General features: G+C 53.2%; 1 non-coding gene and 6 pseudogenes across 1 annotated transcript; all 7 read right to left on the bottom strand.

The window, feature by feature from the left end:
- Positions 1–2,673: 2,673 nt before the first annotated feature.
- On the bottom strand, positions 2,674–2,790 carry LOC137329547 (U2 spliceosomal RNA; annotated as a pseudogene).
- Positions 2,791–3,751: 961 nt separating this feature from the next.
- LOC137329546 (U2 spliceosomal RNA) lies at positions 3,752–3,868 on the bottom strand (annotated as a pseudogene).
- A 973-nt stretch (positions 3,869–4,841) lies between these two features.
- Positions 4,842–5,032, bottom strand: LOC137330701 (U2 spliceosomal RNA). The gene has a single exon (XR_010965127.1). It is a non-coding gene; the product is annotated as a U2 spliceosomal RNA (small nuclear RNA).
- A 3,607-nt stretch (positions 5,033–8,639) lies between these two features.
- On the bottom strand, positions 8,640–8,756 carry LOC137329544 (U2 spliceosomal RNA; annotated as a pseudogene).
- Positions 8,757–9,717: 961 nt separating this feature from the next.
- LOC137329543 (U2 spliceosomal RNA) lies at positions 9,718–9,834 on the bottom strand (annotated as a pseudogene).
- A 961-nt stretch (positions 9,835–10,795) lies between these two features.
- On the bottom strand, positions 10,796–10,912 carry LOC137329378 (U2 spliceosomal RNA; annotated as a pseudogene).
- Positions 10,913–11,877: 965 nt separating this feature from the next.
- LOC137329225 (U2 spliceosomal RNA) lies at positions 11,878–11,994 on the bottom strand (annotated as a pseudogene).
- Positions 11,995–12,500: the final 506 nt, after the last annotated feature.

Raw genomic sequence — 12,500 nt, 5'->3', positions numbered from 1 at the left:
GTCAGTGTCAGTGTCAGTGTCAGTGTCAGTCTCTCTCTCTCTCTCTCTCTCTCACTCTTACTCAGAGCTGCTGTGGAAGGAAACCTTTTTAAAAAGAACTTGCATATTGAAAAAAAGATGTGTCTCAAGCTGCCGGGCCCTGTCCATTGTCACGTTAATGGCAGGACGGGGCAGGACTGCTTTGACCAGGAGACCTGTTTTCTGGGACGCAGGTGTGAGATTCCAGGGGACCTGCTTTGTGCTGATTTCCCTGCCTCCCTCCCTCCTCCCCAGGACTTCCTTCTGAACACCTTTGTCGTTTGAGCGAGGGCCAAAAGCCTGCCTGTGAAAGGGAAGGATCAGCCGGTCAGCCCCCTGCTGGTCGCTGCTGCCAGTGCAGCAGGCGTGCGTGTGTCCTCGGCCTCGTGTCCAGGTCCCTCAGGGACTTGAGGCAGCTCTCCCCGGTGGTCTCGTGGTCAGGACCGGGCTTCGAATCCCAGTCGGGGGGGGATGACTTTCTGCTGCAGATTAATTGGCATGAAGGAAAGTCTCCCCTCCTGAGCGTAAAGCTCCACCCTCACCACCACCACCGCCTTTTCCTCCCCTTGACAAACGGACAGACAGACAGTCAGACAGTCAGTCCAGTTCGGGAGCGCAGCTTTCATTAAGCAATGGCGTTTGTGACAACTCATCGTCTGACAGGTTGATGATTTCCCCACACGCCTCCTGCCGAATAAAAGGCTCACCCTCCCGGACACTACCCCCAGAATCACCCACCCCCCGGGGTGAATATTAAGCCCGAGAACACCGACTGTAACCAACCGCAGTGAAAAGTTGAAGTGGCAACTCATTAACCAGATTTATTTTGGGCAACTCATTAACCAGATTTTTTGTTCATTTGGTTTATGAGTTGCCAAGTGTAAATCTGGTTAATGAGTTGCCACTTCAACTTTTCACTGCGGTTGGTTACAGTCGGTGTTCTCGGGCTTAATATTCACCCCAGGGGGGGTGTATAGCGGGCGATGGCCGGTGTGGAGTGCGTTTTTTGGGGGTTGATTTTCACTTTGCCTCGCTGGTGGAATTTGTGGGAGGCAGGCAAGGGGATTGGTGTGGGCTGGTGGGCGGCAAGGGAGATGCTTGCTTCGGGGTGTTATCCTCACTTTGGTCCGCTGGTGAGAGTAGGCAGCGGCAGGCCGGCAGGCAGGCAAGTGTGATGTAGTGTGGGGTGCAGTGCAGTGCAGTGCGGTGCTGCCCTGTTGTTTATGAAAGGTTGTAATGACACTGCTTTGCAGCTGACCATGTCCACTGATTTGTGACGCCCGTATGGAGGCTGATATCTCAGGAGGGCCGAGGCCGATTTCCTCCAGGGACGGCTCGTCGCGTGCGGCAGGACGAGGCGCAGCGGACGGTACCGAGCGCTCGGAGGTGCGGCGCTGCCCGCCGGAGGTACAGCGAAAGGCTGCAAACCGCTTTCCGCCTGCTAACTCGGCGGCCGTCAGACCGACCGACTCCGCTTTACCACCGGAGCTAGAGTCGGGCAAGGGGCACCGAAGGGTACCGGAAGGATCGCGTTCGCACGACGGGAAGTCGACTAGCGGGCCGCCGAAAGCGAGCCGGGGGCCCCCGGTTTTTCTGTCCCACCTGGAGACTGATATCTCAGGAAGGCCGAGGCCGATTTCCTCCGGGGACGGCTGGTCGCGTGCGGCAGGACGAGGCGCAGCGGACGGTACCGAGCGCTCGGAGGTGCGGCGCTGCCCGCCGGAGGTACAGCGAAAGTCTGCGAACCGCTTTCCGCCTCCTCTCACCGCACGGCTCTCCTTTTCACCCACTGGCGGATTTTCACCCTCCGACTGCTCGCTACCGTCCGCTGCGCCTGGTCCGGGCCCTGTCCATTGTCATGTTAATGGCAGGGCGGGGCAGGACTGCTTTCACCAGGAACCCGGTTTTCTGGGTCAGAGGTTCCAGGGGACCTGTTTTGTGCGGACTTCCCTGTGTCCGTCCCTCCATGCCTTCCCCCCAGGACTTCCTTCTGAACACCTTTGTCGTTTGAGCGAGGGCCAAAAGCCTGCCTGTGAAAGGGAAGGATCAGCCGGTCAGCCCCCTGTTGGTCGCTGCTGCCAGTGCAGCAGGCGTGCGTGTGTATTCGGCCTCGTGTCCAGGTCCCTCAGGGACTTGAGGCAACTCTCCCCGGTGGTCTCGTGGTCAGGACCGGGCTTCGAATCCCGGTTGGGGGGGGATGACTTTCTGCTGCAGATTAATTGGCACCTCTGAAAGAAAGTCTCCCCTCCTGAGCGTAAAGCTCCACCCTCACCACCACCACCACCGCCACCTTTTCCTCCCCTTGACAAACAGACAGACAGACAGACAGACAGACAGTCAGTCCAGTTCGGGAGCGCAGCTTTCATTTGGAAGCAGACCCTGCTTGTTTAAAGTCAACGACGCCAAGTTATTTTGCACTTTGAATTATATCGCTCCGTGCGAGCGGCACTCAGCCTTGGAGAAGAAAAAAATACCACTGAGCTGAGAAAGTTCTTTTTAAAAAGGTTTCCTTCCACAGCAGCTCTGAGTGAGAGAGAGAGAGAGATATCAGCTTTATTCTCAGTAATAATACACACACACACACACACACACACACACACACACACACAGAGACACTGGGAAAGAGCTGATTTTCCTTTTGAATATCTCCCCACGGGGAGCTGCACCGTTCCCAGAAACACTGCAATACTGGGTCGATGCGTGGAGTGGACGGAGCAAGCCCCTATTCCATCTCCCTGTTCTAAAAATCAATTAAAAATAATAATAAATAATATGTGTGTGTGTGTGTGTGTGTGTGTGTGTGTGTGTGTCGGTGTCAGTATCAGTCAGTGAGTCAGTGTCTCTCTCTCTCTCTCTCTCACTCAGAGCTGCTGTGGAAGGAAACTTTTTTAAAAAGAACTTGCATATTGAAAGAAAGATGTGTCTCAAGCTGCCGGGCCCTGTCCATTGTCATGTCAATGGCAGGACTGCTTTCACCAGGAACCCGTTTTTCTGGGTCAGAGGTTCCAGGGGACCTGTTTTGTGCGGACTTCCCTGTGTCCGTCCCTCCCTGCCTGCCTTCCCCCCAGGACTTCCTTCTGAACACCTTTGTCGTTTCAGCGAGGGCCAAAAGCCTGCCTGTGAAAGGGAAGGATCAGCCGGTCAGCCCCCTGTTGGTCGCTGCTGCCAGTGCAGCAGGCGTGCGTGTGTATTCGGCCTCGTGTCCAGGTCCCTCAGGGACTTGAGGCAACTCTCCCCGGTGGTCTCGTGGTCAGGACCGGGCTTCGAATCCCGGTCGGGGGGGATGGCTTTCTGCTGCAGATTAATTGGCACCTCTGAAAGAAAGTCTCCCCTCCTGAGCGTAAAGCTCCACCCTCACCACCACCGCCGCCTTTTCCACCCCTTGACAAACAGACAGACAGACAGACAGTCAGTCCAGTTCGGGAGCGCAGCTTTCATTTGGAAGCAGACCCTGCTTGTTTCAAGTCAACGACGCCAAGTTATTTTGCACTTTGAATTATATCGCTACGTGCGAGCGGCACTCAGCCTTGGAGAAGAAAAAAATACCACTGAGCTGAGAAAGTTCTTTTTAAAAAGGTTTCCTTCCACAGCAGCTCTGAGTGAGAGAGAGAGAGGGAGAGAGAGAGAGAGAGAGATATCAGCTTTATTCTCAGTAATAATACACACACACACACACACACACACACAGAGACACTGGGAAAGAGCTGATTTTCCTTTTGAATATCTCCCCACGGGGAGCTGCACCGTTCCCAGAAACACTGCAATACTGGGTCGATGCGTGGAGTGGACGGAGCAAGCCCCTATTCCATCTCCCTGTTCTAAAAATCAATTAAAAATAATAATAAATAATATGTGTGTGTGTGTGTGTGTGTGTGTGTGTGTGTGTGTCGGTGTCAGTATCAGTCAGTGAGTCAGTGTCTCTCTCTCTCTCTCTCTCACTCAGAGCTGCTGTGGAAGGAAACTTTTTTAAAAAGAACTTGCATATTGAAAGAAAGATGTGTCTCAAGCTGCCGGGCCCTGTCCATTGTCATGTCAATGGCAGGACTGCTTTCACCAGGAACCCGTTTTTCTGGGTCAGAGGTTCCAGGGGACCTGTTTTGTGCGGACTTCCCTGTGTCCGTCCCTCCCTGCCTGCCTTCCCCCCAGGACTTCCTTCTGAACACCTTTGTCGTTTGAGCGAGGGCCAAAAGCCTGCCTGTGAAAGGGAAGGATCAGCCGGTCAGCCCCCTGTTGGTCGCTGCTGCCAGTGCAGCAGGCGTGCGTGTGTATTCGGCCTCGTGTCCAGGTCCCTCAGGGACTTGAGGCAACTCTCCCCGGTGGTCATGTGGTCAGGACCGGGCTTCGAATCCCGGTCGGGGGGGATGACTTTCTGCTGCAGATTAATTGGCACCTCTGAAAGAAAGTCTCCCCTCCTGAGCGTAAAGCTCCACCCTCACCACCACCGCCGCCTTTTCCACCCCTTGACAAACAGACAGACAGACAGACAGACAGTCAGTCCAGTTCGGGAGCGCAGCTTTCATTTGGAAGCAGACCCTGCTTGTTTCAAGTCAACGACGCCAAGTTATTTTGCACTTTGAATTATATCGCTCCGTGCGAGCGGCACTCAGCCTTGGAGAAGAAAAAAATACCACTGAGCTGAGAAAGTTCTTTTTAAAACGGTTTCCTTCCACAGCAGCTCTGAGTGTAAGAGAGAGAGAGAGAGAGAGAGAGAGAGAGATATCAGCTTTATTCTCAGTAATAAAACACACACACACACACACACACACACACACACACAGAGACACTGGGAAAGAGCTGTTTTTCCTTTTGAATATCTCCCCACAGGGAGCTGCACCGTTCCCAGAGACACTGCAATACTGGGTCGATGCGTGGAGTGGACGGAGCAAGCCCCTAGTCCATCTCCCTGTTCCAAAAATCAATTTAATATATGGTCCCCAGATAGGGGACGTATCAGATATTAAACTGATAAGAACAGATACTACACTTGATCTTAGCCAAAAGGCCGAGAAGCGATACCGCGCTCGATGCGAATTGATCTCGGGTCCTGTTTGCCCTCCCTCTTTGTTCTCTGGCTGCCGGTGTTGAAAGCAGTCTCGAAGCACTGCCGTTCTCTCCTACTCTGGCCACATTTTTTGCCACCATTTCTAATTGCAACAGTGGATGAGTTTAAAGAAGTTGCCGTTTTTTCCTTTCTTGCCAGGATTGCTTGACAGATTGGTAAATTTGCCAGTAGGCCACCAATCAGATGGGGGAGGGTTGTGTCTCAACGGACCTCCGTCAGTCAGTCTCAGTCACTAACGAACTGCCGTGGAAGGAAACCTCTTTGAGTAAAACTAGTGACGTGACGTGTCTCACAATGAGCGAGCGAGTGAGATTGCAACGGCCAATTGAGAAAGAGGTGAGGTGCTGACAATCAGCAGCTCGTGTTGAAACATTCATTCCACGGCAGGCAAGACCAATCAAAAAAAATACTGCAGATGCTGGCTCGGCTCGGCTGGCTGGCTGGCTGGCTGGCTGGCTGGCTGGCTGGAAATGGGAAATAAAAACACAAGGCGTGTTAAAGGCTGGTTAAACTGTCGGAAGAAACAAGGCGTTAATGTTTCAGAAGCGCCTATTGAAAGACGTCTCTCAAGCTGCTCCCTGACTGGGCCCTGTCCATTGTCACGTTAATCCCAGGGCGGGGCGGGACTGCTTTGACCGGGAGACCTGTTTTCTGGGACGCAGGTGTGACATTCCAGGGAGGCACCTACTTTGTGCTGATTCGAAACGACCACGACAACGGCAACTTGCAGTTCTATATTACAACAACAACAACGCGCGTGTGGTAGTTGGGAGGGGCTGCGTTCGCGCTCTCCCCCCTGCATTGAAACTCAAAGTTCGATTTTCAATCCCATAGTCCACCAATCGGATGGGAGACGGTGTGTGTGTGTGTGTGTGTGTGTGTGTCAGTGTCAGTGTCAGTGTCAGTGTCAGTCTCTCTCTCTCTCTCTCTCTCTCACTCTTACTCAGAGCTGCTGTGGAAGGAAACCTTTTTAAAAAGAACTTGCATATTGAAAAAAAGATGTGTCTCAAGCTGCCGGGCCCTGTCCATTGTCACGTTAATGGCAGGACGGGGCAGGACTGCTTTGACCAGGAGACCTGTTTTCTGGGACGCAGGTGTGAGATTCCAGGGGACCTGCTTTGTGCTGATTTCCCTGCCTCCCTCCCTCCTCCCCAGGACTTCCTTCTGAACACCTTTGTCGTTTGAGCGAGGGCCAAAAGCCTGCCTGTGAAAGGGAAGGATCAGCCGGTCAGCCCCCTGCTGGTCGCTGCTGCCAGTGCAGCAGGCGTGCGTGTGTCCTCGGCCTCGTGTCCAGGTCCCTCAGGGACTTGAGGCAGCTCTCCCCGGTGGTCTCGTGGTCAGGACCGGGCTTCGAATCCCAGTCGGGGGGGGATGACTTTCTGCTGCAGATTAATTGGCATGAAGGAAAGTCTCCCCTCCTGAGCGTAAAGCTCCACCCTCACCACCACCACCGCCTTTTCCTCCCCTTGACAAACGGACAGACAGACAGTCAGACAGTCAGTCCAGTTCGGGAGCGCAGCTTTCATTAAGCAATGGCGTTTGTGACAACTCATCGTCTGACAGGTTGATGATTTCCCCACACGCCTCCTGCCGAATAAAAGGCTCACCCTCCCGGACACTACCCCCAGAATCACCCACCCCCCGGGGTGAATATTAAGCCCGAGAACACCGACTGTAACCAACCGCAGTGAAAAGTTGAAGTGGCAACTCATTAACCAGATTTATTTTGGGCAACTCATTAACCAGATTTTTTGTTCATTTGGTTTATGAGTTGCCAAGTGTAAATCTGGTTAATGAGTTGCCACTTCAACTTTTCACTGCGGTTGGTTACAGTCGGTGTTCTCGGGCTTAATATTCACCCCAGGGGGGGTGTATAGCGGGCGATGGCCGGTGTGGAGTGCGTTTTTTGGGGGTTGATTTTCACTTTGCCTCGCTGGTGGAATTTGTGGGAGGCAGGCAAGGGGATTGGTGTGGGCTGGTGGGCGGCAAGGGAGATGCTTGCTTCGGGGTGTTATCCTCACTTTGGTCCGCTGGTGAGAGTAGGCAGCGGCAGGCCGGCAGGCAGGCAAGTGTGATGTAGTGTGGGGTGCAGTGCAGTGCAGTGCGGTGCTGCCCTGTTGTTTATGAAAGGTTGTAATGACACTGCTTTGCAGCTGACCATGTCCACTGATTTGTGACGCCCGTATGGAGGCTGATATCTCAGGAGGGCCGAGGCCGATTTCCTCCAGGGACGGCTCGTCGCGTGCGGCAGGACGAGGCGCAGCGGACGGTACCGAGCGCTCGGAGGTGCGGCGCTGCCCGCCGGAGGTACAGCGAAAGGCTGCAAACCGCTTTCCGCCTGCTAACTCGGCGGCCGTCAGACCGACCGACTCCGCTTTACCACCGGAGCTAGAGTCGGGCAAGGGGCACCGAAGGGTACCGGAAGGATCGCGTTCGCACGACGGGAAGTCGACTAGCGGGCCGCCGAAAGCGAGCCGGGGGCCCCCGGTTTTTCTGTCCCACCTGGAGACTGATATCTCAGGAAGGCCGAGGCCGATTTCCTCCGGGGACGGCTGGTCGCGTGCGGCAGGACGAGGCGCAGCGGACGGTACCGAGCGCTCGGAGGTGCGGCGCTGCCCGCCGGAGGTACAGCGAAAGTCTGCGAACCGCTTTCCGCCTCCTCTCACCGCACGGCTCTCCTTTTCACCCACTGGCGGATTTTCACCCTCCGACTGCTCGCTACCGTCCGCTGCGCCTGGTCCGGGCCCTGTCCATTGTCATGTTAATGGCAGGGCGGGGCAGGACTGCTTTCACCAGGAACCCGGTTTTCTGGGTCAGAGGTTCCAGGGGACCTGTTTTGTGCGGACTTCCCTGTGTCCGTCCCTCCATGCCTTCCCCCCAGGACTTCCTTCTGAACACCTTTGTCGTTTGAGCGAGGGCCAAAAGCCTGCCTGTGAAAGGGAAGGATCAGCCGGTCAGCCCCCTGTTGGTCGCTGCTGCCAGTGCAGCAGGCGTGCGTGTGTATTCGGCCTCGTGTCCAGGTCCCTCAGGGACTTGAGGCAACTCTCCCCGGTGGTCTCGTGGTCAGGACCGGGCTTCGAATCCCGGTTGGGGGGGGATGACTTTCTGCTGCAGATTAATTGGCACCTCTGAAAGAAAGTCTCCCCTCCTGAGCGTAAAGCTCCACCCTCACCACCACCACCACCGCCACCTTTTCCTCCCCTTGACAAACAGACAGACAGACAGACAGACAGACAGTCAGTCCAGTTCGGGAGCGCAGCTTTCATTTGGAAGCAGACCCTGCTTGTTTAAAGTCAACGACGCCAAGTTATTTTGCACTTTGAATTATATCGCTCCGTGCGAGCGGCACTCAGCCTTGGAGAAGAAAAAAATACCACTGAGCTGAGAAAGTTCTTTTTAAAAAGGTTTCCTTCCACAGCAGCTCTGAGTGAGAGAGAGAGAGAGATATCAGCTTTATTCTCAGTAATAATACACACACACACACACACACACACACACACACACACACACACAGAGACACTGGGAAAGAGCTGATTTTCCTTTTGAATATCTCCCCACGGGGAGCTGCACCGTTCCCAGAAACACTGCAATACTGGGTCGATGCGTGGAGTGGACGGAGCAAGCCCCTATTCCATCTCCCTGTTCTAAAAATCAATTAAAAATAATAATAAATAATATGTGTGTGTGTGTGTGTGTGTGTGTGTGTGTGTGTGTCGGTGTCAGTATCAGTCAGTGAGTCAGTGTCTCTCTCTCTCTCTCTCTCACTCAGAGCTGCTGTGGAAGGAAACTTTTTTAAAAAGAACTTGCATATTGAAAGAAAGATGTGTCTCAAGCTGCCGGGCCCTGTCCATTGTCATGTCAATGGCAGGACTGCTTTCACCAGGAACCCGTTTTTCTGGGTCAGAGGTTCCAGGGGACCTGTTTTGTGCGGACTTCCCTGTGTCCGTCCCTCCCTGCCTGCCTTCCCCCCAGGACTTCCTTCTGAACACCTTTGTCGTTTCAGCGAGGGCCAAAAGCCTGCCTGTGAAAGGGAAGGATCAGCCGGTCAGCCCCCTGTTGGTCGCTGCTGCCAGTGCAGCAGGCGTGCGTGTGTATTCGGCCTCGTGTCCAGGTCCCTCAGGGACTTGAGGCAACTCTCCCCGGTGGTCTCGTGGTCAGGACCGGGCTTCGAATCCCGGTCGGGGGGGATGGCTTTCTGCTGCAGATTAATTGGCACCTCTGAAAGAAAGTCTCCCCTCCTGAGCGTAAAGCTCCACCCTCACCACCACCGCCGCCTTTTCCACCCCTTGACAAACAGACAGACAGACAGACAGTCAGTCCAGTTCGGGAGCGCAGCTTTCATTTGGAAGCAGACCCTGCTTGTTTCAAGTCAACGACGCCAAGTTATTTTGCACTTTGAATTATATCGCTACGTGCGAGCGGCACTCAGCCTTGGAGAAGAAAAAAATACCACTGAGCTGAGAAAGTTCTTTTTAAAAAGGTTTCCTTCCACAGCAGCTCTGAGTGAGAGAGAGAGAGGGAGAGAGAGAGAGAGAGAGATATCAGCTTTATTCTCAGTAATAATACACACACACACACACACACACACACAGAGACACTGGGAAAGAGCTGATTTTCCTTTTGAATATCTCCCCACGGGGAGCTGCACCGTTCCCAGAAACACTGCAATACTGGGTCGATGCGTGGAGTGGACGGAGCAAGCCCCTATTCCATCTCCCTGTTCTAAAAATCAATTAAAAATAATAATAAATAATATGTGTGTGTGTGTGTGTGTGTGTGTGTGTGTGTGTGTCGGTGTCAGTATCAGTCAGTGAGTCAGTGTCTCTCTCTCTCTCTCTCTCACTCAGAGCTGCTGTGGAAGGAAACTTTTTTAAAAAGAACTTGCATATTGAAAGAAAGATGTGTCTCAAGCTGCCGGGCCCTGTCCATTGTCATGTCAATGGCAGGACTGCTTTCACCAGGAACCCGTTTTTCTGGGTCAGAGGTTCCAGGGGACCTGTTTTGTGCGGACTTCCCTGTGTCCGTCCCTCCCTGCCTGCCTTCCCCCCAGGACTTCCTTCTGAACACCTTTGTCGTTTCAGCGAGGGCCAAAAGCCTGCCTGTGAAAGGGAAGGATCAGCCGGTCAGCCCCCTGTTGGTCGCTGCTGCCAGTGCAGCAGGCGTGCGTGTGTATTCGGCCTCGTGTCCAGGTCCCTCAGGGACTTGAGGCAACTCTCCCCGGTGGTCTCGTGGTCAGGACCGGGCTTCGAATCCCGGTCGGGGGGGATGGCTTTCTGCTGCAGATTAATTGGCACCTCTGAAAGAAAGTCTCCCCTCCTGAGCGTAAAGCTCCACCCTCACCACCACCGCCGCCTTTTCCACCCCTTGACAAACAGACAGACAGACAGACAGTCAGTCCAGTTCGGGAGCGCAGCTTTCATTTGGAAGCAGACCCTGCTTGTTTCAAGTCAACGACGCCAAGTTATTTTGCACTTTGAATTATATCGCTACGTGCGAGCGGCACTCAGCCTTGGAGAAGAAAAAAATACCACTGAGCTGAGAAAGTTCTTTTTAAAAAGGTTTCCTTCCACAGCAGCTCTGAGTGAGAGAGAGAGAGGGAGAGAGAGAGAGAGAGAGATATCAGCTTTATTCTCAGTAATAATACACACACACACACACACACACACACAGAGACACTGGGAAAGAGCTGATTTTCCTTTTGAATATCTCCCCACGGGGAGCTGCACCGTTCCCAGAGACACTGCAATACTGGGTCGATGCGTGGAGTGGACGGAGCAAGCCCCTATTCCATCTCCCTGTTCTAAAAATCAATTAAAAATAATAATAAATAATATGTGTGTGTGTGTGTGTGTGTGTGTGTGTGTGTGTGTGTCGGTGTCAGTATCAGTCAGTGAGTCAGTGTCTCTCTCTCTCTCTCTCTCTCTCTCTCACTCAGAGCTGCTGTGGAAGGAAACTTTTTTAAAAAGGACTTGCATATTGAAAGAAAGATGTGTCTCAAGCTGCCGGGCCCTGTCCATTGTCATGTCAATGGCAGGACTGCTTTCACCAGGAACCCGTTTTTCTGGGTCAGAGGTTCCAGGGGACCTGTTTTGTGCGGACTTCCCTGTGTCCGTCCCTCCCTGCCTGCCTTCCCCCCAGGACTTCCTTCTGAACACCTTTGTCGTTTGAGCGAGGGCCAAAAGCCTGCCTGTGAAAGGGAAGGATCAGCCGGTCAGCCCCCTGTTGGTCGCTGCTGCCAGTGCAGCAGGCGTGCGTGTGTATTCGGCCTCGTGTCCAGGTCCCTCAGGGACTTGAGGCAACTCTCCCCGGTGGTCATGTGGTCAGGACCGGGCTTCGAATCCCGGTCGGGGGGGATGACTTTCTGCTGCAGATTAATTGGCACCTCTGAAAGAAAGTCTCCCCTCCTGAGCGTAAAGCTCCACCCTCACCACCACCGCCGCCTTTTCCACCCCTTGACAAACAGACAGACAGACAGACAGACAGTCAGTCCAGTTCGGGAGCGCAGCTTTCATTTGGAAGCAGACCCTGCTTGTTTCAAGTCAACGACGCCAAGTTATTTTGCACTTTGAATTATATCGCTACGTGCGAGCGGCACTCAGCCTTGGAGAAGAAAAAAATACCACTGAGCTGAGAAAGGTCTTTTTAAAACGGTTTCCTTCCACAGCAGCTCTGAGTGAGAGAGAGAGAGAGAGAGAGAGATATCAGCTTTATTCTCAGTAATAATACACACACACACACACACACACACTCAGAGACACTGGGAAAGAGCTGTTTTTCCTTTTGAATATCTCCCCACAGGGAGCTGCACCGTTCCCAGAAACACTGCAATACTGGGTCGATGCGTGGAGTGGACAGAGCAAGCCCCTTTTCCATCTCCCTGTTCTAAAAATCAATTTAAAATAATAATAAATAATATGTGTGTGTGTGTGTGTGTGTGTGTCGGTGTCAGTATCAGTCAGTCAGTCAGTGTCTCTCTCTCTCTCTCCCTCACACTCAGAGCTGCTGTGGAAGGAAACTTTTTTAAAAAGAACTTGCATATTGAAAGAAAGATGTGTCTCAAGCTGCCGGGCCCTGTCCATTGTCATGTCAATGGCAGGACTGCTTTCACCAGGAACCCGGTTTTGTGGGTCAGAGGTTCCAAAGGACCTGTTTTGTGCGGACTTCCCTGTGTCCGTCCCTCCCTGCCTGCCTTCCCCCCAGGACTTCCTTCTGAACAGCTTTGTCGTTTAAAATAATAATAAATAATATGTGTGTGTGTGTGTGTGTGTGTGTGTGTGTGTGTGTCGGTGTCAGTATCAGTCAGTGAGTCAGTGTCTCTCTCTCTCTCTCTCTCTCTCTCTCTCTCACTCAGAGCTGCTGTGGAAGGAAACTTTTTTAAAAAGGACTTGCATATTGAAAGAAAGATGTGTCTCAAGCTGCC

This window comes from Heptranchias perlo, chromosome 12, assembly GCF_035084215.1.
Source record: "Heptranchias perlo isolate sHepPer1 chromosome 12, sHepPer1.hap1, whole genome shotgun sequence".
In the NCBI taxonomy this organism is placed as follows: Eukaryota; Metazoa; Chordata; class Chondrichthyes; order Hexanchiformes; family Hexanchidae; genus Heptranchias; species Heptranchias perlo.
This window is presented reverse-complemented; position numbering and strand designations above follow the sequence as displayed.